This window comes from Myxocyprinus asiaticus, chromosome 42 (genome assembly GCF_019703515.2).
Source record: "Myxocyprinus asiaticus isolate MX2 ecotype Aquarium Trade chromosome 42, UBuf_Myxa_2, whole genome shotgun sequence".
NCBI classification, from domain to species: domain Eukaryota; kingdom Metazoa; phylum Chordata; class Actinopteri; order Cypriniformes; family Catostomidae; genus Myxocyprinus; species Myxocyprinus asiaticus.
This window is the reverse complement of record NC_059385.1, coordinates 38088635-38110064: the sequence shown is the minus strand read 5'-3', so window position 1 is coordinate 38110064 and position 21430 is coordinate 38088635. Positions and strand designations below refer to the sequence as shown.

Genomic DNA, 21430 nt, shown 5'->3' with positions numbered 1-21430 from the left:
GCTGCCGGGGGCGGAGGCAGTGCCCTGCCATCCCCCAGAAGCGTGGAGGGGTCGAGAGAAGACCACCGTCCACGGGGGGAGGAGGAAAGCGACTCCCCGACCGCCTGGAGTGGTAGGGCTGCTGCCAGGGGCGGAGGAGAGTCCCCACGGGACGCCGGGAACGCGGAGGGGCGTTCTGTCTGCTGGGGGTCGGAGGTCTGACTCCGGTCCGCCCAGGGAGGAGCGGCTGCAGTCCGCCTGAGAGGGTGGAGTAGTGATCGGGGACCACGCGACGGCGCATCAGAGAACCAGTGAGTTTCTTTTTTCTCTCTCTCCTCTCTCTCTCTCTGTCGCTCTGTGTTGGCCTTTCCCTCGCCATTTTGTGTTGTTGCTTTTCCCCTCCTGTCTCATCCCAGGTCGAGGAAGGCGGGGAGGACCCGCCGGCAGTTGGGGCATAAGGCACGCCCCCCCCCCCCCCCAGAGAGGAAGGGTGGGGGGATGTACGTCATGCTGGGGGCTCCCCAGCCTGAGGCAACGCCGGGAGGAGTATAGAGCCGAGGAGGGTGGGGCCGGGCTGGAATGAGACACACCCGGTCCCCAATCAGCCTGATGGGGCGCGCGAGGGATAAAGGTGGCCGGGGATGACAGTTCGAGAGAGAGAGAATTGCAGGCAGCTGTACTGTGTGTTTATAGTTGTGTGTTTTTTGTGTGTGTTTTGTTTAATAAATTATTATTTAAGTTGTCAAGCCGGTTCTCGCCTCCTCCTTTCCACTGAACCTCCTTACAATGTCCTTGTCCCCTCGCAGAGGCAGCTCTTGCCCCGTTAAGGGAGGTGGGCATTCGCAGTCTCGACGATTGGCTAATCCTAGCTCACTCTCGGGACATGTTGTGTGCATACAGGGACCTGGTGCTCTCGCACCTCAGCCGATTAGGGCTTCGGGTCCACTGGGAAAAGAGCAAACTCCTCCCAGTTCAGAGCATCTCTTTTCTCGGTTTGGAGTTGGACTCAGTCTCGTTGACAGCGCGCCTCACGAACGAGCGCACAGTCGGTGCTGACCTGTTTGAAGGCTTTCAAACAGAAAACAGCAGTTCCACTGAAATGCTTTCAGAGGCTCCTGGGGCATATGACTTTGAAGGTGTACGTAGCTGCTATAGCAGCACACCATGACACAGTGGACGGTAAGTCCTTAGGGAAGCACGACGTGATCATCAGGTTCCTGAGAGGCGCCAGGAGGGTGAACCCCTCCAGACTGTGCCTCGTTCCCTCACGGGACCTCTCTGTAGTTCTTCAGGGTCTACAGAGAGCCCCCTTTGAGCCTTTGCAGTCAGCTGAGCTTAAGGCACTCTCCTTGACTGCGCTCACTTCCATCAAGAGGGTAGGAGACCTGCAAGCGTTCTCTGTCAGCGAAACGTGCCATTAACTCCCTGTAGTGTTCACAAACTGTGTTCCCTGGTTGACTTCCTCCGAGCCCTGTGGCAGTCAAGTTTTTGGAGAGACTCACTGCCGGCCCAGTACATGTGCTAACTAAAAGCCCAGTACTGGGGTAGGTGCTCCGCATGTGGCGGTTCCCCGTAGGTAACCCCATCCGATGTATATCTTCCGCTAATTCGTTTCCCTGTTGGCAAAATGCATCTTCCTTGGGCAGAGGTCCCTCTGCCCCAGTCTCCATGTTTGTAGTAACTCCTCCCCCATTGGGTAGGACCTACCATGAGACTTCTCCACATGACATACTTCCAACATAGCTCTGCAAGACCATGTGACGTATTTCCACTTAAATACCCCCCCTCTCTCTGGGCGAGGTGTGGTCTCCGCGGTGTCCTCCCCTTGGGAGGGACACCCCCGACTAGACCTGGTCGGCCCAGTCAGATAATCCCCCTTTTTTTTAGGGAGTGGAAAAAAAGAAGGGGAAAAGAGGCCACGGCTGGGCTAGCCTGTCTCTATCTTTTGGGTAGTCGACTTGTCCCAAAGGGCCGTTCGACACTCATAACAGTGTTGGGGGAGATTACGTGTCGGCCTGGTGCGCTGGCTACGAAGCACACAGTGGTCTGCCCGTCACACACTGCCTGTTAACATAACACAGTTCAACCAGTTGCGGCATTTTGTATAGGGACCCCTAGTGTCACTACATCGACACAAGTTTGAGTGAGTGACAGATAGGGAACGTCCTGGTTACTTGCGTTACCTCTGTTCCCTGAAGGAGGAAACGAGACGTTGTGTCCCTCCTGCCACAACACTAAACTACCCGCTGAAATGGCCAGACCTTGTCTTGGCTCCTCAGCATAAAACCTGAATGACTGGTTGCACGCCAGCTCCTTTTATACCCGTATGTCCGGGGGAGTGGCATGCTAATACCACTCGGCAATTTTCATTGGCCTTTTATCAAAGACCAGAGGTGTCTCGGGCTCCCTAGAGTCACCCCTAGTGTCACTACATCAACACAACATCTCGTTCCCTCCATCAGGGAACGGAGGATACGCAAGTAACCAGGACATTTTTCTTGCATACCACTGCTTCTTAGAGTCTCCTGGCACGATTTAATGTCTTTATTTAATGTAAGTCAGTGATTTGGTGAGGCCAGCCAATCACTTTAATCTAACTTTCCAAATGATTTTGATCAAGTTGCAGTGGTAAACATCCGATCCCTCTCTGTTCAAAACTCAGCGGTGAGTTTAACAACGCTCAACATGTGCAACAACAGCATCAGTGTTCGTCAAGCGATCCATGGTCCAGTTCCGGAGCAGTGCGCGTGTTTAAGCTTGTCTGGACATAGTTCAGTTACACTCTTCTCCAAAACATAAACCAGCAACTTTTTTGTGAGCGCATTTTATCGAGTCTTATTCAATCAAATTATTTATGTAAACTGTTTAGCTGCTGGGTGCAGTCAAAACTACAGACTTCAAAACTGTCAAAGCTGATACAGAAGTGATTTCAGCTCATATGCACAACCTTATTTCACAAAAGATAAATCGATGATGAAAACCGAAGCTTCACAAGTAAATACACAAGTACATTTTCATTTTTTTCTCAATTATTTCCTGTTGTGTTCGTATAAAGATTATGTGAAGTGTCACTGAACTTGGCTATGCGTAAATCCTGACAGTGTTTAGTTGTATACAGTTGTGTGTCAGCGTTCACTATAATGAATATCATCAAATCAGTTAGTTCATAGTTTCTTATGATTATTTGGTATCTGCACAAGTATCTGGCTCCTTGTGCAAATTCATGAGTGCAGCGCAAGAAAAGCCTAATTGTCCCCTCATTGAATGGGAGAATAATCAAGAAAAAAGAAAAAACAGACTCTTTTTTTTTAGTTTTAGGCTGCATTATTTTGTGTAAAAGGAGTTCTACATTAGACTGGCATTGTTTTCTTATGTGTGTTGATATTGTCAAAGATAGACTTAAGCATATCTGAATCCTCAGATGTCATAAACAATAACCCACATTGGATGTTTTTATTTTCAAAGTGAAGTTAATAAAAACCTATTTGTTATTTGAGGGTGTGAGGTCATATGTGTTCTTCATTTACAGCCAGACCTTAAAAATGTTAATTAAACACCTTTTTAATGTAATTACATACTGTCACGGTTCCTACATGTGTGCCGGCTCTAACTGTTGTTTGTTTTTCTCTCCCTCATGTGTCACAGGTGGAGCCGGTGTCCTGAAAATATATGCTACCTATCAGAATGTGCTACCAATGCTATATTTGCATAGTTTTAGAGTTGGGTTTGGGAAAGGGTTAGGGATTAGTACAGCCTCACACATATCACACTATCTGATATTTATGCTGGTAGCACATCCTGATAGGTATCTGCCTGACAAGATGTGCTACCTAGTATTTTATCACATTTCATGCTGTTGTAGTACATACCAACAAGTTCTCCCATGCCTCCCGACATGTGCTTTCTCCTAATTACACCCCCTTCTTATACCTCATGTTTCCTCTCCTTCTTTGCCAGTTTATTGTTCCCTGTTACTGTTGACATGTGTGCTGTTTACGGTGATGTCTAACTCTTCTCTCTTGTGTAGTTGGAATAAGCTCGAGTATCTGATGGTTGCCGGTCGATTGAGGTGCAGTTACCTGTCTGCTTGCATTCACTCTCACAAGCTGATGCCCAAGACTGTGGAGGAGGATTCCTCGGTATCTGCCCATGTATCGGGAGATTTGTCTGGGTTTAGCTTGCACCTCACCAGCCTTCTACGGACCTCGTTGGATTAGCTCATGTAATGGTTGGTTGCCGGTCGATTGAGGTGCTTGAATTAATAAAGTTGAACTCTCTCTCTCTCTTGCCCTTCATCCTCCCCAACTGTGACACATACTATTTTAATGTAAATAAATGCATATTATTAACAGTTTTGTTTTTCATGTTAACATGTTAGTTAAAATAAATGTGTTAGGTAAGATAAATTAAGAAAAAAATGTTGGCCCCAGTTGAGCCCCTCTGCATAGTATAAAACAAAAATAGTCACACTTGTTTTCTTCCACTTCAAGCACTGGGTGTGTCTCAGTCATCTCCCTAGTTCAGTAGTCAGCGCACTGATCAGAGAGTTGGCCATTTCTAGGGCTGTTTCAATCACAAAATTGTTCCAGTGGACTGAAATGTTCGCTTCCTAAACATTCCCACAATGCACTTTAAAAAACAGAGAGCATTGATGCTCACTATGGCTGTGTCCGAAACCAGGAAAATGCTCCCTCCAGAGGCTGTATACTGAGGATGGAAGGGATCAAGGTGCAAGGGGTGAAACGATCAGTCGATCTGGGCCTTGTTTCCCAAAAGCATCGTAAGCCTAAGTAGATCGTAGAATCCATCTTACGATTCATCTCAGTTTTGCGGCCCATTTCCCAAAAGCATCGTAACTTAAGTAGTACTTGAAAATGCTCGTAGACTAATGAGTGCTCTAGAGTAATTGTACAGCACTAAGAACAGCGTAAGGACACAGACTTATGTAGACACCTGCAGAACAAATTACACCTTATACAAATTAAATTCCTATAGCTACACTTTATGCTCATTTAATATCAGTAAACATGCATTTTATTTTATTATTATTTTTAACTGACGAGGCTAATAATAATAATAATAGTAATAAATGCATAAAATGGTTAGTCAACATTAGGTGAACAGATGAATTAATAAGTAAACAAAAGTTATTTGTGGACTAGTTAGTAACACCAAAGTGGTGGCATGATTGTTGCAGAGAGAGAAGGAAAAAGTCAATAACTTGCTGCTGTGCATGAAAATCACCTGCACAGTATATTGGATCCTCATCCTCGTCTCCTCTTCTTCTCTGACACCTAAAGGGAGAAGGGTCTGGCTGCAGACATGCAGATGCATTCTCAGACATGCAGTCTCAGACTCACACATGCGCACTGCAGTCAACATGCACGCACTGATTTCAATAGAGTCTGGCTGCGGACATGCGCACAACACATCATAATTTGATCTCCACGACCGTACAGGAATTATTGCCGTAAGTATGATATTTGTTTTGTTGTTATTTATTTACACAAGGATACGTTAAAGTAAAAGGTATGCTTTTTAAGGATTAGATCGTTTTTTCATTGTTTTAGCTAAAATTGCTGTCTTGATATCGCTTAGTTGCTAACTTGTTAACTACGCTTCATACAAGAAATCGTCTTAAGTTCATCATATTGTTTAGGTGGTGAAACAACTGAGTGTTTTACTGGCTCTGTGTGTTTAGGTTATTGCTTTTAAAAATGACAGGGAAGTTTGTAGGAAACTTGTGTCAACATTGCATTCAACGTAAAGAGAGCGCTCTCTTTATAATAAACGAAGCAGACTGCATGTAATTAATTTTTAGTGTAGATGTGGTGTCTTGACAACCAAAGTATTTATAAACATTGAATCTTTCAAATAATTGAGGTCATTTCAACATTCTTCTCAGTGGTTCTTGAAAACGAGAGAGACATGGAATATGACTCTGATAAGAATTATAACAGAAATTAAAAGAATATCATCAGACATCAGACACATCAGATAATGGATTTCATGTAGATTTCTGTCTCTTCAATTTGTTCTTACAGATGTATCAATCAGTAGTCTTAGAGGGTGAAAAACACCTGATACCACAGTGCACAACTTGTTGCACATTTTATCATTGTTCCTTGTGCCCTTCACTGAAGCCAATAACTCAAAAGAAGATTCAAAATCATTGGCAAGGCCATGTAAAAAAGGCAATCATTTTCAAAGGTAAGTTTATTACCTTAATGCAATGGTGGGTGACTCACACTGGCACAGGCACATTTATAAAAATGTGTCTTTTTGAAGAGCTTTTACAGTGAAATAAAAAATTAAAAAAAATTAAAAAATCAGTTGTTTGCTTGTGCATGATGGTTTGTTCCGTTCTTATTCATTTCTAGAGACCGGGGGTTCCCTGTTTAATATAGGCTTTGTGTTATCACTTTAATTGCAGGTGAATGCAGAGAAATGAAACAACATTGCTCTCAAATATTATGGATGTCCAATTTGAGATTCACTGTTGTAGATGTTGATGTGTGCAGGAAGGTTGTTGTTTTATAATAATGTAATGTTTGCAGTACCTTTGAGATGATGTCATTTACAAGGGACATTAATTGTTATGATTTGAGCAGTTGGACATGGCAAATCTGAGGAAGTGGTGTGTGTGTGATGTTGATGGAGAACTTTGGACTGGATAGGTACAGATTTGTTTGTTTTTTACCTTTAAATACTTTAAGAGATACAAATTTATTATGTAACAGTTTTATGTTCTATCACTGTTTTCCAGCCATGGAACAATGTTTGCCCACTACACTGAAGAGTCCAAAGCCTTCCTGAGAGGTGATTTCCAGCCTGTATTTGGTTTGAAGAAATCTCTCAGGTAAAAGCATATACTTGTTAAGCAGATGGTCAAAAATGGCATATTATCAAGACACACTAGGTAAGCTTATGCTGCATTTTTTCACTAACAGGAAGAGACTTTCCATCACATACAGGTATCACTATCACAGGTAAATTTACTGTGTAGTAACTACTCGGAAACCTTACCTTTATTACTGCCTTTATGTAGGTAACACATGCTCAAACTGAATACTCATATTTGTTTAGGCAGATGAAACAAATATTTTCTTCCTGCAGCCTGCGCTGGAGAAGGTAGTAGTTCAGGTTTTGTTTGAGGGGTAGCAACATCAGGCCAAAGTAATAGTTGATTTGTTAACATTTGAGAGATTACATTTGTTTTCATTTTTTAGATTATTTTTATTTATCCTCTTTTGTATTGTGTTATTCTTAGGTCCGTGTCATGATGGACCTAAAGACTGCCAGTCAGTGGTGTGTTGAGCACTCTAATGACCTCATTGGTTCAGTTCAGCTGCCTCAGATTCTTTGTATGAAGAATGAAGTTGCTGAGGCTCTGGATAGGTTCTTCAGTGCAGAGTTCGTGGATCATGGTGCTGTAGAGACATTGATGTTTGTTTTTACATTTATGCAGGACATGCATATATTTCTGGAGCATGTTATTGACCAAATGAAGCTAAGGATCTACTGCCGAACAGAACAAAGCTGAGTAATTGTAATAATAGTTCCTTTAATCATTTATTTTGTTTTGTGTTAATTTATCATGTATGTATTGTTAAATAGTCCACATTGTTTCATAGTGGTGTTATAGAAGTGTCATGTTTTGTTTTATTATATTTATTGTATTATTATTATTTACTCAATTCCTTTTGTGTTAAATTCTTTCTGGTTTCTTTGAAATTCTGGTATGGCAATCTTGTCAGCATATTAACGTATTGAACCTGACAGCAGCAGAGCTCATGCTTTAATGCTGTTTTAAGCGATCAATGATTTAACAATAAGTTATTATAAAGTGATACATGTGGTCTACAGTGAAGAAATATACACAGGTGCTATTTCAGTTTCAATTTAATTTAGTATTTAATCATTTGTCTGATGTGAAACAAATTAATTACACATTACCCACATAACACAATTTTTCCAAAGCCTGAGGAATATAAAATAGGAACGTATACAAGAAAATGTGAATTTTAATTTGCAGCAGACATGAATTATGCATGTATTTTGACAGTACTGCATGATTTTTATTCACACATCCTTTCACAAAGAGACATTACACACCGCATCCCATCAGATCTTTGATCTGCATAGTAATTGGATCTTATTAGAGTAGACGGTCAACATAATGTCCGTGAATTATGATTTATATAAAATCCTGGCCCACCAGTCCCGATGGTAATATTAAAAAGTCGTATGCTCCACCGAGCTCCACCCCGAAAACAGGGTGTTTAAAAATCCACCTCGTAAAACTGTCATTTTCAGATCACTTTTAAGGCAGCCCTTATAGAAATGTCTTCTTTTCGGCTGTGCCTTCAGTTTGTTTGTAAACAGTAACTTCATCTATTTTCGAGTTCAGACAGCTTGTTTCCGGTTTCGACATCGCGAGAGTATGTGACGTCACAGCAAAGAGTGCATGCGTGAGTTTGAGACTGCATGTCTGAGAGTGCATCTGCATGTCTGCAGCCAGACTCTATTGCATTAATCTGTTTGATTTCCTTCCCTTTTTAGTCTCCTCATGTGTACTGTCCAGTGCCAGTTCGTCTTGTGTATTCATTTATACACAATACACAATCATCTGTTCCTTAGCAGGTCTTAAATTTAGGTAAATACAACCTCAGATGAACAACAACACATGACATATTACACCGTGTCATGATTTATTTAACAAAAATAAAGCCAAAATGGAGAATCCATGTGTGAAAAACTAAGTACACCCTTACTGCTTCCATAGGAATTAAGAGGCTAAGTAGTAGCCAGGTGCTGCTAATCAAATGCCCTTGATTAATTGATCATCAGCAAGTGTGATTACCTCTATAAAAGCTTAAGTTTTAGCAGTTTGCTGGTCTGGAGCATTCAGGTGTGTGTTAACACAATGCCAAGGAGGAAAGACATCAGCAATGATCTTAGAGAAGCAATTGTTGCTGCCCATCAATCTGGGAAGGGTTATAAGGCCATTTCCAAACAATTTAAAGTCCATCATTCTACAGTGAGAAAGATTATTCACAAGTGGAAAACATTCAAGACAGTTGCCAATCTTCCCAGGAGTGGACATCCCAGCAAATTCACCCCAAGGTCAGACCGTGCAATGCTCAGAGAAAATGCAAAAAACCCAAGAGTTACATCTCAGAATCTACAGTCCTCAGTTAGCATGTTAAATGTTAAAGTTCATGACAGTACAATTAGAAAAAGACTGAACAAGTATGGTTTGTTTGGAAGGTTTGCCAGGAGAAAGCCTCTTCTCTCTAGAAAGAACATGGCAGCATGGATTAGGTTTGCAAAGGTGCATCTGAACAAACCATAAGACTTCTGGAACAATTTCCTTTGGACAGATGAGACCAAAGTGGAGATGTTTGGCCATAATGCACAGCGCCACGTTTGGCGAAAACCAAACACAGCATATCAGCACAAACACCTCATACCACCTGTCAAGCAAGGTGGTGGAGGGGTGATGATTTGGGCTTGTTTTGCAGCCACAGGACCTGGGCACCTTGCAGTCATTGAGTTGACCATGAACTCCTCTGTATACCAAAGTATTCTAGAATCAAATGTGAGGCCGATAGCATTTTAAGTGAATGACTATGAGTACTGATACTTTCTTTTTGATACTGACATGGAGCATATTTAATATTTCCAATGACTTCACTATTAATAACATAAAATACAGGACACTACTGATCACCAAGGTATCATAACATAAAAATAGATGTTTTTATGAAGTGTCATTTTATTGGGTACGTGATAATGAAACATTAAGCGATAATGAAACTCTATACATACTTAGTTTATTAAACACAGATAACTACAATAGTCATTTTTATGTAAAACAAAGAGCTTTTGTTAATTTCACTGCCCTTGGGTTATTCACATTTTCTCTTTATCATATCCATTCAGTGCCAATGCACACACACACACACATACACATACACACCTGGTGCTGAGCAGTGTTGTTAGGTATGATGTTACAGAATTCAGATGCTACGTGTGATAACTCTTCTCTAGTGGTGGGGGCATGGTCGAGCGCCGGCTTGTGAATGGAGAGTGAGATCGGGAAGATGAGAATGGTGAGGATAATCACCTGTCAATGATTGTCTCTAACAGCTGTTTGTCATTGTAGTGAGAGTTGGAGATGGTATAAAGAGTGAGCCAGGTGCCAGTGGAGAGGAGGAGAGCAAACTGCATGGAGCAGTGTGTTGATGTGTGATCTTAATTTCTTGTTATGCTGAAAAGTATTATTTGAGTTTTGTGAAGCACTGAAAAGTGTGGGAAAATAAAGACCCTTTGAGTTGGATTTTACCGTCTCCCACTTCCTCGCAGAGTTGATGAACTTGTCACAATGGTTCCGAAATCCAGGATTTAAGGAGGAAGAACGCTGCCATAGAAGTCTCACCTCTGGAGGGAGTGTTCAAGACCCTTGCCAACATCCACTAGTCCCAGCATAAGGCCCTCCTCCAGCTCCTCCAGGCCCAAGCGGAGGACCGGCAGGTGCTCTGGAGCTTGCTACCCAAGGAGGGGGCTGCTGCTGCGACCTTGGACCCCGCAATCGCCCCGCCCCAGGTGCTGCTAGTCAAGATGGGTCCCCAGGACAATCCGGAGGCCTTCTTGGAGCTCTTTGAGCAGATGGCAGGGGCATGCAGTTGAACGAACATCCAGTGGACGATCCACTTGATTCCACTACTGTCAGGGGAGGCCCAACTCGCGGCACAGCAGTTACCAGCGGAGAACCTCCTGGTAGATGCAGACTTTTGACTAGTGGTAACGTAGCCATTAGGAAATGGAGAAATGGTCACTGGTTCGTATACGCTCCGCGCCAGCGCTTTCCTTCCGGTGGGCCCACAGGGATGATCTGTGATGTGGTGCTGCATCTCAGACCCCGAGGACCCCCACCATGGGCATTTAAAGAAATCCCCCCCCGAATGAGCATTTCCCCTGCAGTTCGGCCTTGACCCACGGGGTGTCTGCCTCACGTCCCACCTCTGGCTTATATGAATGGGTGCCTTCGCCATTCATATTGATGACAGGCAGGTACCTCTTGGGGCAGGGCGGTTCCATGGGCAATTTGTCGCACTGTGTTCGTTTAATGGGTTAATGGGACTCAATCACCCCACAGACCCCCAAAGACCACTGGACCACCCGAGTGGGGGCCGGACCATCCACAGACCCACTGTCTGTCCACTAACCAACTATTTTGCCCGAGTTGACCAATGAGATCTGTGGACCACCCGGAGGGGGTAGGGCTGTCCACAGACCCACTATCTGCCCCCTAACCAACTATTTTGCCCAAGTTGACCAATGAGACCCCCGGACCACCCGGAGGGGGCGGGGCTGTCCACAGACCCACTATATGCCCCCTAACCAACTATTTTGCCAAAGTTGACCAATGAGACCCCCAGACCACCCGGAGGGGGCGGGGCTGTCCACAGACCCACTATCTGCCCCTTAACCAACTATTTTGCCCAATTTGACCAATGAGACCCCCGGACCACCCAGACGGGTCATGGCTGTCCACAGACCCACTATCTGCCCCCTAACCAACTACTGTATTTTGCCCATTTTGACCCGAAAGACCTAGATCTGTTAACCACCAACATACTAAATGTCCATTTCCAATTTATTGCATAGGTCTCTTTACCCTGTGTCCACCAACATACTAAATGTCCATTTCCAAATTATTGTACAGGTTTATTAACCCTAAATGTCCATTTCCAATTTTTTGTATTGGTCTATTACCCCTGTGTCCATCAATATACTAAATGTCCATTTCCAATGTATTGTATTGGTCTATTTCCCCTGTGTCCACAACATACTAAATGTCCATTTCTAGTTTATTGCATAGGTCTCTTTACCCTGTATCCACCAACAAACTAAATGTCCATTTCCAATTTATTGTATATGTGTATTAACCCTAAATGTCAATTTCCAATGTATTGTATTGGTCTATTACCCCTGTGTCCACCAACATACTAAATGTCCATTTCCAATTTATTGGATAGGTCTCTTTACCCTGTGTCCACCAACATACTAAATGTCCATTTCCAAATTATTGTACAGGTTTATTAACCCTAAATGTCCATTTTAAATTTTGTATTGGTCTATTACCCCTGTGTCCACCAAAATACTAAATGTCCATTTCCAATGTATTGTATTGGTCTATTACCCCTGTGTCCACCAAAATACTAAATGTCCATTTCCAATGTATTATATTGGTCTATTACCCCTGTGTCCACAACATACTAAATGTCCATTTCCAATTTATTGCATAGGTCTCTTTACCCTGTGTCCACCAACATACTAAATGTCCATTTCCAATTTATTATATTGGTATATTACCCCTGTGTCCACCAACATACTAAATGTCCATTTCCAATTTATTGTGTAGGTGTATTAACCCTGTGTCCACCAATGTACTAAATGTCCATTTCCAATTTATTGTAGGGACCTGCTAAAGTCCACCAACATTATAATGTATAAAATACTAAATATCATATTTAGGTGACTCTCTGAGATATATAGAAAAGACAGACAGACAGACAGACAGACAGATAGATAGATAGATAGATAGATAGATAGATAGATAGATAGATAGATAGAAAAGACAGACAGACAGACAGATAGATAGATAGATAGATAGATAGATAGATAGATAGCGGACATATTGACAACTGCACTGTGCAAAAGTGCTACTAATGTATTGTTTTAGCACAAAATCATAGACAGTTTAAATTTTTGGTGCAACATTTTTGACTTTCTCCAATCTTCTTGAAATTCACACCATGGAAAGAGGAGGCTGAGATTAGAATAGAAATACAGGTTTCAGCTTCCATGTCTATCCAGAGCTGAGATCTGGACATCCCACGTACAATTTATCCCATTCAAAATTTTAGGTGGTTCGTGGACAATCAAAATTTGAGGTTTTTAAGGATGCATGTTATTCAGGGGGTGTCATACAGTCACCTAAATATGATATTCAATGAATTCCTGCATCCCACATATTAAAAAAACAGATCTCAACTCTGGGTAGACTTAGGGAGGTGAAACCTGTGCTTCTGTTTAAATCTCAGCCTCCTCTTTCTATGGTGTGAATTTCAAGAAGATCTGAGGAAGTCAAACATTTCATCTGAAAAAAAAAAAAACTAAAAGGGCCCTTGGAGTTTTTTTGCACAAAGTTTTTGACTCTTTGAGTCAAAAATCTCTTTATAATGTGAAGGAAACAGGAAATCACTTAATATCATACTTAGGTGACTTTGCTTAAAAATGAAAGTGTCCAATAGCAGTTTTATTCTATGGAGACTTAACACTAGGTTCGTGGACAATTCATTTTAAAGTCTTTAAGTAACATTTACATTCAATTTGATTGATAAAATCCCCTTGTCAGGCATACAGTTTAACACATTCATCTACCTTACAAGTCAAAAAAGTGAATAATATGCTTAAAAACTGAGTGTCCACAAACCATGTATTTGGCAACCATTACATACATTGCAGGTAGGCTCTTCCTGCATGACAGAGAGAAAACACCCTTAAATATGGAGCAAACAACTAGGAGCTTCGAATGCTCACTCACTGAGGCCCCGTGAACAACATATTGAAATTAATTTCGATTGGTGCTGGGCAAGTACTTGAAAAAAAAATCAGGAAAAATATTCTAAAAACTACCTGTCACTTTTCATTCTGTTGGGCCTCATGTATTCAGATAGAAGACAAAGGCAGGCCTAACACAAGTTGTAAAACCTAACTCAGCCCCCACACATTCCATGTTGTAAATTTTACTGATAAAAATCGCGCCAAAATCAAACAAAGGGAGTCCAAAACAGACTACAAATCCAGGAAGCCTTGCTCACTATAGGAGCGAGCTCTCAACTCCTATTGGATGAGGCACACAACAGAACGTCCCTCAAACATGAGATCATCAGGAGTTCAAATAATTCTGAAATGCTTACAGAATTCGCTTCCAGCAACTTTACTTGTAGTGTGTGGACGCAGTTCAACGCTGCTCTCACGTGCAACCTCGTGGCACAAGGAAGTAATGTCCGACTTGAAACTGTAGCCATACAATCTCCATCTCGCTGGACGAGTTGAGATTACTCTGTGTTCAACCAAACATTCTAACGGATCCGAAGGAGACCGCCGAGCAATTCGCATCTTCATCCGTTTGCCTACAGAAGTGAAGAGATTAAAGATTTCTCTTCCATATTCAATCAAGTCAACATTTCTGAGTTCTCCGCCAGCCCGCCGAGAATCAACAGCCGTACCGCCCGCCGACAGAGCAAGGAAACGGCCTCCCGTCATCACACGAGCCTCAAGGAACCGGGTCAAAGTTAAAGGACGGAGGAAAACACATTCTACCTGTATCCTCATGCGATACAAGAGGTTTACGTCTGGGCAGAGATAGAATATTATAGTGTGTTATTCTTGTGTTTCAAGGTTTTTGCTTGTACAGTTTACGGACCGCCGGAAGATATAGATTTCAAATTGGAGTCGAAAATTTGACATTTTGGGGTAAATACCTGACTTTGGACCTTCCGAGCGGTACATCGAGCTATGTCATGCCCACCGAGGCGCACCCTCTCGGCCTTGGCCAGTTGGGTGGAGGCTCTGGTTCTTACACACTGTCCCGTGAAAATGTAGTCATTTTTTCGACACCTCAAATTCACCCAGGTCACACGAAATCGCTTCAAGCCGGGAGGGCCCTCTCTGCTCGGCTTCGCTCGGTGCGAGTGAGGGCCTGGTTCTTACATCCTCTCCCGACTGCAATATCACTTTTAGGAACATCCAGGGGGCTCGGAAGCGTTTTCGAGCCAGAGAACCTCGCTCTCCCTGGCTTTGGCTTACTCTCAGCGGGACCCTGGAGCACACCTGCTCCCGACTGCATTTTCTTTGCACCCCTGTGTTTTTGTGACCCTCCAGGGGGCTCGGAAGCGTTTTCAAGCCAGGGAACCTCGCTCTCCCTGGCTTGGTTTACTGTCAGCGGGACCCTGGAGCAAACCTGTTCCCAACTGCATTTTCTTTGCACCCCTGTGTATTTGTGACCCTCCAGGGGGCTTGGAAGCGTTTTTAAGCCAGGGAACCTCACTCTCTCTGGCTTGGCTTACTGTCAGCAGGACCCCAGAGCACACCTGCTACCATTGCATTGACTTAGTAATTTTTTCACTGCTGTTCATTCCTCCAGGCCCCTTGGGCTCTTATTCATGCTGCGAGGTGCCACCCACCTCGGCTTAGGTCACTGACACTGTCCCCATGGAGCTCATATGCTCCTCATAAGATAAATCATCATACACCCTGTTTTTCTGACACCTCCAGGGGCCTAGGGCAAGTTGTCGAGCCGGGGACAGACACCCTCCTCGGCTACAGTCACTGCAACAGTGACCATAGATCAACAGCTCATCCTGCCTGCATTGACTTAGTCATTTTACCAGTTCTGCTCATTCTTTCAGGCCCTTTGGGCTCTAATTCATGCCCAGAGGTGCCACCCACCTCGGCTAAGTCACTGACACTGTCCCCATGTAGCTCACATAAACATGATAGGATAAATCATCGTACCCACTGTTTTTCTGACACCTCCAGGGGGCTCATTCATGCTTTTTAGCCGGGGCACCTCACCCTCCCCGGCTACAGTCACTGTCACAGTGACCATGGATCAACCACTCCTCCCGACTGCATTGACTTAGTTATTTTCCAATTCTGCACATTTATCCAGGCCCTTTGGGCTCTGATTCATGCCCAGGGGTGTCACCCACCTTGGCTAAGGGCACTGGCACTGTCCCCATGGAGCTCACATGCACCTCATGGATAATAATCATACCCCCTGTTTTTCTGACACCTCCAGGGGGCTCATGCATGCTTTTTAGACAGAGCACCTCGCCCTCCCCGGCTTCAGTCGCTCTCACTGTGGTGCTGAAAGAACAGCTCCTCCTGACTTCATCCAGGGCCAACAAAATCACTCCAAGCCCATGACCCTCGCTGTCCCCGGATTCAGTCACCGTCACTGACGGCCTGGAGGAACCACTTCTCACAATGCATTGACTTAGTCATTTTTCCAGTTCTGCTCTCATTCATACAGGGCAAATGAAATCGCTCCAAGCCCACGACCCTCGCTGTCCACGGATTCAGTCACCGTCACTGATGGCTTGAGTATCCGCTCCACACACATCCACATTGATAGTCATTAGTCATTTTTCCATGATTTGCCGTTCACCCAGGGCCAATAATGGACTCAAGATGGTGCCGAGTATGGCTGCTGCATTGCGAGCTCCGACACAACATGGTAGTGTTTTGTTTGTTTTGTTCACAATTCTTATGTTTTTTTGTCTTGGATGTTGTCTGCCTTATTGTCTATGACAGACAAACACTTTTGGACATTGGTTCAGCAATTTCACACCGTAAACCGGACTTCAAATTCCTCAATGCCGACCCGCTGTTTACAAACACGCAAGCGGAGCCCTTTGTTTGGGCAGTCCGGATGCGGAAACGCAGGAGGAAAAGGGGAAACAGAGCTGGCGTTCTCATCAGAGTAAGACGCCACGCAAATCGACCCCCGCTACCCAGTATTCTACTGGCAAATGTTCAGTCTCTGGATAATAAGTTCTGCGAGCTGAAAGCGTGGATCTCTTTCCAACGAGAAACGAGGGACTGCTGCATTATCTGCCTAACAGAAACTTGGATGTCTGCAGAGATTACAGACTCAGCCATTGAACCCGCGGGGTTCTCCATGCACCGAGCGGACAGAGCGAAAACCCTCTCAGGTAAAAGCAGAGGTGGTGGTGTATGTTTTATGATCAACAAATCCTGGTGTGATCAGAGGAAAGTACATTCTATCAAGTCTTTCTGCTCTCCTGATCTGGAATTTCTCATGCTTCTGTGTCGACAATTCTGGCTACCGAGGGAATTCACAGCGGTCATTATCACAGCTGTGTACATCCCCCCACAAGCCGACACAGACCGGGCAATCAAGGAACTGTATGGGAGTATAAGTGAGCAGGAAACCGTGCACCCTGAGGCCGCGTTCATTGTGACCGGAGACTTTAATAAAGCCAGTTTCAAATCAGATGCACCAAAATACCACCAGCACATTAGTTTCAACACACGAGGGGACCGGGTTTTGGACCATTGCTACTCTCCCTTCTGGGATGGCTACAAATCCCTCCCCCACCCACCATTTGGCAAATCAGACCACTCTTCCATTCTGCTTCTGCCGGCTTACAGGCAGAAACTGAAACAGGAAGCACCCACCCTCAGAACGATCCAGTGCTGGTCGGACCAATCAGACTCTACGCTACAGGACTGATTTGATCACACGGACTGGGAGATGTTCCGGTCCACCTCTGATGACGACATTGAGCTTTACGCTGATAGCGTAATGTGTTTCATCAAAAAGTGCGTGGAGGACGTAGTTCCAGCCAGAGCAACACGGATCTATCCGAACCAGAAGCCATGGATAAATAGCAATGTTCGCGCGGCACTTAATGTGCGGGCAGCATAAACAAGCCAGTTATGCCCTCCGAAAAACTATCAGAACAGCAAAACGCCAGTACAGGAACAAGACTGAAGGACAGTTTAACACCACCAACTCCAGAAGCATGTGGCAGGGAATTAACATCATCACGGACTTTAAAGGGAATAAAAACTCTGCTATGAACACCGCTGCCTCTCTCTCGGATAAGCTAAATACTTTTTATGCTCGTTTTGAGGGAAATAACACCGCCCTCACGGAGAGAGCTCTGCGGCCGAAGCTACAGAGGTTAGTTCACTCTCCGTCTCTGTAGCGGATGTAACCCGATCCTTCCAATGGGTGAATATCCGCAAAGCCGCGGGCCCAGACGGCATTCCGAGCGTGCGCGAACCAGCTGGCTGGTGTTTTTACAGACATTTTCAACCTTTCCCTCTCTTTGTCTGTAGTCCCCACATGCTTTAAAACATCCACCATTGTGCCTATTCCAAAGCAATCAAAAATAACTTGCTTAAATGACTGGCGTCCTGTTGCTCTGACCCCCATCATCAGCAAATGCTTTGAAAGACTAATCAGAGATTACATCTGCTCTGTGCTGCCTCTCTCTGTAGACCCATTGCAGTTTGCTTACCGCAACAACCGCTCCACTGATGATGCCATTGCATCTACACTACACACTGCTCTCTCCCACCTGGAAAAAAAGAACACTTATGTGAGAATGCTGTTTGTAGACTACAGCTCAGCATTCAACACCATAGTGCCCTCCAAGCTAGATGATAAACTCCGGGCTCTGGGCTTAAACAGCTCGCTGTGCAGCTGGATCCTGGACTTCCTGTCAAGCAGACGCCAGGTGGTTAGAATAGGCAGCAACATCTCCTCATCACTGACCCTCAACACTGGTGCCCCACAGGGCTGTGTTCTCAGCCCACTCTTTTATTCCTTGTATACACATGACTGTGTGGCAAAACATAGCTCCAATGCCATCATTAAGTTTGCTGATGACACGACCGTGGTAGGTCTGATCACTGACAATGATGAAACAGCCTACAGAGAGGAGGTACACACTCTGAGACACTGGTGTCAGGAGCACAACCTCTCCCTCAATGTCAGTAAGACAAAGGAGCTTGTGGTGGACTTCAGAAGAAAAGACAGAGAACACAGCCCCATCACCATCAATGGAGCACCAGTGGAGAGAATCAGCAGCTTCAAGTTCCTGGGTGTCCACATCACTGAGGAACTCACATGGTCGGTCCACACTGAAGTCGTTGTGAAGAAGGCTCATCAGCGCCTCTTATTCCTGAGACGGCTGAGGAAGTTTGGAATGAACCGCCACATCCTCACACGGTTCTACACCAGCACTGTAGAGAGCATCCTGACTGGCTGCATCTCTGCCTGGTATGGCAGTAGCACAGCCCACGACCGCAAAGCACTGCAAAGGGTGGTGCGAACTGCCAGACACATCATCGGAGGTGAGCTTCCCTCCCTCCAGGAAATATATACGAGGCGGTGTGTGAAAAAAGCTCGGAGGATCATCAGAGACCCCAGCCACCCGAGCCATGGGCTGTTCTCACTACTACCATCAGGCAGGCAGTATCGCAGCATCAGGACCCGCACCAGCCGACTCCATGATAGCATCTTCCCCCAAGCAATCAGACTTTTGAACTCTTGATCTCCCATGATCAAAATACATCAGCACTGCACTTTATTACTCTTACTCTTATATCTCACATCGGACTGTCATAAATTATATTATTATTATATTATATTCTCTCTTAACAACTGACTATCAACCGACAGCCTAAATATCAATACAGTACAATACAACCTACTGTACATTCTATCTGTACTACTCTATATACTTTTTTTTTATTTTTATTGAATAATGTGTATCTATATTGTGTGTATTGTATACTGTACAGTGTATGTTATTATTTGTATATTGTTGTGTGTAACAGTGCATATTAGACTTTAAATTGTGCTGTGTTAATTTGATGTTATTGTAAATTGGTATATGTCTCATCACTGTCGCGACTGCTATGTTGATCGGAACTGCACCCAAGAATTTCACACACCATTGCACTTGTGTATATAGTTGTGTGACAATAAAAGTGATTTGATTTGATTTTGATTTGATTTGATAAAATCACCAAATCAATGGCATGGGAAGAGGACCACAGTGACAACGGGTATCAAACCCCGGTCGTTGGCTTGCGATGCAAGCGCACAACATGCTGGAACATGCGGCTGACACAGTGGCATGCAGTAGCCAACATTGGATGTCATCTTTGACAGCACAGCCGTCCATTCATGCACCTCGCATCACTTGTATTTAAACCAGATTCTACGTAACTTCCCCTTACCCTAAACGTGCACAGACATTTTGAGGGGCAGGGGCTTTAAACCTTTTTTGAGGTACTGGGCATACTGGGTAATTATTTGTAAATAAGATTTTTTATAACACCTGTTATTCAAAGTAAATACAATAGCTGGTAAAAGGGGATTGTTGGAGAAATTGTGTAGAAAAAAATGCACGTTACAGTCCAATTCTATATGAGTGCTCTAAATTGATTAGACAGGTTAATTTAATATTTAATGCACAATAGAAATACATCCAGAAAAACTTATTTTGGGTAAAATGCCATTGTCCTCAGGAAATAAAACTGAACAAAATATATTTAAGGTAATCAGAATAGCAGCTTTTAAACGGATTACAAAAATTGTCTTAAACAACCAGAACCCCCACAATTTCAAAGATGGAGAGAAAAGATTTCTGAAATATACCAAATAACATTTATAATTAATAATACAAGTCTGGAATGTGAACATAAATGGGATTTACTTAAAAATATTATTAATTCATTTAGATAGATTGTTTCCTTCAGATTATTTGGTTAAAATATGAGGTATAGTGTCCTATCTCATTTAATATTTAAAAAAGGAGGTGATGCCTTAACTTTCTTTCCACTTTATTTGAAATAAAATATAACATATACATGAATGAATTACATGTTATTTATAGAATATGTTGTAGGGCTTTACTGGTTGTTTAGATCAGTGTTACTATCAGAAATAATTAATAATTATTTATTTAGTTATGAATTAATATTTAAATAAATTAATTGAATCTAACTCATTAAAACCTCATATGGGGCTCCAGTAAATGTAGTGTGCTACATTTAGGAGCGGGTTTGGTTATTAGCAATAATTAATAATTATCAAAGATAATTATTAATTATTAAAAACAATAGAACATTGATGAGAATCAATGTTAGCTTTTTTTAATCCTTTAAATCAACAATTATCAAAGATAGTCATTAACTGTTAACATCGATGAAACATTAATTAAAATTAATACTAGCTTATTGATCATTCAAATTCAACAATCATCAAAGATAATTATCAATTATCAAAAATCAATAGAATATTAATAAGGATTAACATTGACGGGGCACCACCCTGAAATCAGGGACTAATAACCGAATATTAAAACAGTCTCAATATTAGATTGTTTTCTTAGGAAAATCGACATCCGAAGAATATCGATTTTCGGGAAAAAAAAACAATGAGTAAAGGCTTGAATCCGAGCACTGACATCCCATCAGCATGACACAGGTGTATGCAAAACCAACACAAACCAAAACACTTCTCTTTGTAATATAAACAAAAGTTTATTTATGCAGTAATATCAATTAATAATTAATACAATGCAGTCAATAAACTTCCAACTTCCAACTACAAACTAAACAATGATATGATTAGATATGGAAATAAAAATAATCCTATAACACATAAGGTGTGTGTGTGACAGTGTGTGTGTGTGTGTGTGTGTAAGGAGGGACACGCACAAAATGGCGGACGTGACTCTCGTGGAGAGTATGTCAAGCGAGACTTCCGGCCAGGGAATGTGGGCGGAGAGAAACTAGTCAATGGCGTCTACCAGTTAACGCGTGTATC

At 43.1% G+C, this 21430-nt stretch overlaps 1 protein-coding gene across 1 annotated transcript in view; it reads left to right on the top strand.

Annotated features, from left to right (window-relative positions):
* The window catches only part of LOC127432701 (ribonuclease inhibitor-like), a 275817-nt gene that overhangs the window by 238571 nt on the left and 15816 nt on the right, over positions 1 to 21430 (top strand). The gene's annotated exons all lie outside the window — the stretch shown is intronic.